General features: G+C 38.2%; 1 protein-coding gene across 1 annotated transcript in view; it reads right to left on the bottom strand.

Annotated features, from left to right (window-relative positions):
* Positions 1 to 3,972, bottom strand: part of fam118b (family with sequence similarity 118 member B) — a 92,276-nt gene that overhangs the window by 64,945 nt on the left and 23,359 nt on the right. The window lies entirely within an intron of this gene.

Genomic DNA, 3,972 nt, shown 5'->3' with positions numbered 1-3,972 from the left:
CAAATGTACACGCTGAAACCTGACGGCGCTGCTGGCGTTGAACTTGAAGAGCACAGGTTATCGAACCGTTCCCTGTGATCTCGTGTTTATTGTGATGATTTGCCCCATGCCTTCTCAGTCCGCCTCAAACTGGACTTTTATCCCAGAGGCAACATCTGGAAAGACTTTGCTGTTGGCTGTGATTTTTTTTTTTTTTTTTTAAAAACCTCTGAGTGTAACAGATAACAGAGTGAAACACAGACACAGGGTGGAAGAGGTACTCAGCTCTGTTACAAGTAAAAGTACACAATAGCATCAATGTATTGGCTACTTCATTATCAATTTACAAACAAATAGACAAACAGCTAAAAACAAGGATAACAAAAACTAACAAAGTTAAACTTACACATTTAACTATGATGCACAGATATATATAAGTATATACATGATCATAGGGCAGAGTGCAAAGGGTGCTGTAATACATATGGGATTGTTATGTACAACAGGCTTTATTTGGATTGTTGCGCATACATCATCATAATGTATTTGTTGATTATATTTTGTATCCATAATCTGAATCTGAAAAGTAACTAAACATGTCAAATAAGTGAAATGAAAGTTGAACTTGGAATGGAGTTACTCAAGTACAGCACACAAGTCAAACATGTACTTCCTTCCAGTAGCCTACTTGAGTAAATGTAATTAGTTTACATAACTGGGAACTAAATTAACTCCAGATTCTACCATCCTGTGTAGAATGTCTGTTAAATATTAACTAGGTATTGGGTTTCACTACTCACCTATGCAGAGAAGAATAGTGAACTAGTGAACACAAAATCAGATGCTTTACCAAATTATTCATATCTCCCCCAGCTTGTTGAGCAGTCTTACTCTTATAAACCATGGTTCATTGTTATCAAGCTTTAACTTCTGCATCTTTGTTTTTGTTTACAGTATAAGGCTGTGTCTATTAGGAAGGCACATTGATCCCTGAGAATCTGCAGGCCCTTGATCATGCCAAAGAACCTACAGTGCATCCAGAGCCAACTGAAGTGTAGTTACTCTTGCTGTGTTTACAGTGTACCTTTGGCTTTAGGAAGGTATTACAAAATCCAGCTTTTTGACCAAAGCCGTATGCTGCATACTTGCTTGGTAATTATGGGAACTGTGTGTCTTTTTTTGTCAGTGCCCACAGTAAAGCAGGAATGGGATGTGTGCATTAAAATGTTCATCCATAATGATGGATCCAGGCAGATCCAGACACATCCAAATACCATAGCTGCGTAAATGTAGGCTTCCCGGGGCTGAAGCGGATGGTGGTTGTGTTGAAGTGCACAGGTTAATGAACTTCTTCCATGTCAGTGATCTTCAGCTAATTATGATGATTCGCTCTATCTCTGCTTAATGGGACTGTGTGTTTCCCTCATAGGCACCAACACCTGGAGAGGCTTGTTGCTGTTGGCTGTGATTTTTGTGTATCTCTGTTTGTAAAGGAGATAACAGGCTGTAACTCAGGGACAACTTGAGTGATATTCTAGCAGGCTGCATACAGAGGATACATTTACAAGAGAAATGCAATGTATTCACTGTAACCATGGCTATTTTATTAGTACACTAAAGACTTAAAGTCCAATAAATAAGTCTATTTCTCTTCAGTTCATTGAGAAAAACACACTTAATTCTTCTTTTTAAACTGACGATGCTTTATTAGATTGTGAATAACCAATGTATCCTCTAACATATCTGCTGGCAACAAAATTGTTTTGCACAAAAGTAAACCTTAAGATTACACCATGAGCAAATGTTTGCTGGCTCTGGACCAAGGACAAAGTTGGGGTTCTGTAAATATTCAGAGAGAGCCTGCGTGCATCACTCATTTACAAGCCTACTAATTCCACTGCAGCATTTCATTATCAAGTCAGGCTGTCCTTAGGTCATGCATGTAATGGGTACTGTTTACTCAGTCTGCACCAAATGCAGAAAATAGGAGAGAGCCACTTATCTTGCGGACATGGAAGAGGCACTTTTTTTCTCAAAATTTGCCAAATAAAATCTTATAAAAGATGGAGATACTTGGGTCTTTTATTTTTCAACTGACTTTCAGTTTAGCTCAGATCAAATCTTTATTCTACAACAAAATGATTTTCCCTCTCAGCACCATAAAAATGCATACAAAACAAACATAATAGAAACCCCATAGACATATACACTTTTCTGATGCTCACCCATGTACAAATAGTGCTGCTATGGATTAGTTAATAGAGATAAGTGTTTAGAACTCATGTTTCATATTGTGTGTGAAGCCATTTTGCTGTTGCATTTGACTTGCAGCCTTCTCGTGTCTTATTGCACTGTATGGTGTGCATTCACTAAAAACCCAATAAAATGTTCGGATCTCCGGCTCTCCTTTAATTAACCCAGCTTGTGCTTCACTATTGCACGGCAAGCTGAATTTACTCACCACAGATAGAAATGTCCAGGTCAGTACCGCCACGCCCATAGAGACCACCATGGAAACCGAGTGCTTTTCCATATTGTTGGTGGTCCAAAGTAGTCTACACCAGCATGTCATTCTGTGGCCTGAACTCTCTCCTCTCTTTCATTTCTCGCCTCATGCTGAAAATGCTGGGATGCTGACACATAGCATGCCTGTTCAGGGACTTTTGTCAGCTACTTTTAGATATTGTAGACTGAGATCAAAAGTCCATGTGGGTATACATCATATCGTTTTTAGTTTTAGTCCCTTTTTAGCAATTAATCCTATTTTGGACTTGTCTCAATCATTGAAAACATTTAAGTAAAAAAAAAAAAAGTCTTGTTCTAGTTTTAGAACGAGAATGAGCATTTTAGTTGAACTTCAGCACACTGCTAGTCTACCATGTTAGGTGTCATCCAAATTGATTTGACTACCATTTACATGAATTTAGAAAGCAAATATCTGGAACACCTTTGAATAAAACATGAGCAAAAACAGCTGAGTGCCGCCCAGGAGATACGAACAAAAAAAATAACAAATGCACTAAATGCTGTACATTCTAAGCAGACATAGCAAATAGACTACGATTTAGATAACATATAGTCATCGGAAATCATCATTACCAGCTAATTATCAAAAGCGTGTTGCATTTAGATTTTGCTTGCTTTAGCATAGATAGCAAGGTTAGCAATCCAAATTAAACAACCCTGTCTTGAACAAAAGGCTATAAATGTAGCTTGCTTACTGACTTTTAAATTTGCCCGAACCTGCAAGCAATGTCACATTGTTAGACGCTAAGTTTCACAAGTGTCTATTGGTTTATATAACTCGAAACAATAGTTTGACATTTTGTCACTCATGTTTCTTGCTGAGGGTATAAATGTGAAGCTACAGCCAGTTAGCTAAGCTTAGCATACAAACTGGAAACAAGGGAACAGCTAGCCTGGCTTTGTCCAACGCCAATAAAATTAGCCTAACAGCCAGCATGTATTGTGCAAGCACCTTTGAAGCTCAGTAATTACTATGTTGTTTAGTCCATATAAAAACTGAACTCTTGAAAAGACAATTTGCCATTTTGAGGGGTTTTATGAGTTGTCTTCATTTTTGTAGTAGCCTATTTTTCCAACTTTTTTTTAGCCTTGAGACTTCTCTCCTGACAATGCATCATTTTTTCTTTCCTTGGCATCAGATTTTAAAAGGCCAATATGTCCGCCCTCCATATATACTTAGGGAGCAGGTCCTTCGTTCCACGGAGTCTGTTATGTTACACTGCCAGTAACCCAGAAAAGACATACGAGATTTCTTTAGGCATTTGATGTTTCTTACGTTAACTGAAGGCCACCATAGCTTGTCCGACCTGCTCCCTGTGTGTGTATGCATGACATCTGAAAGAGGATTAGTTATGCTAGTAACAAAAGCTTCATAGAACATCTGTGCCTTTCAGAGATTAGTCTAAATTTTTATGTTGCAATGTTGGCTTGCCACAAAAGAGGCGATTATCAAGGGTCTCTTATTGC

The sequence above is a fragment of the Echiichthys vipera genome (genome assembly GCF_963691815.1).
Source record: "Echiichthys vipera genome assembly, chromosome: 5".
Taxonomy (NCBI): Eukaryota; Metazoa; Chordata; class Actinopteri; order Perciformes; family Trachinidae; genus Echiichthys; species Echiichthys vipera.
Note: the sequence above shows the minus strand (reverse complement) of the source record. Positions and strands in the feature narration are given on the sequence as shown.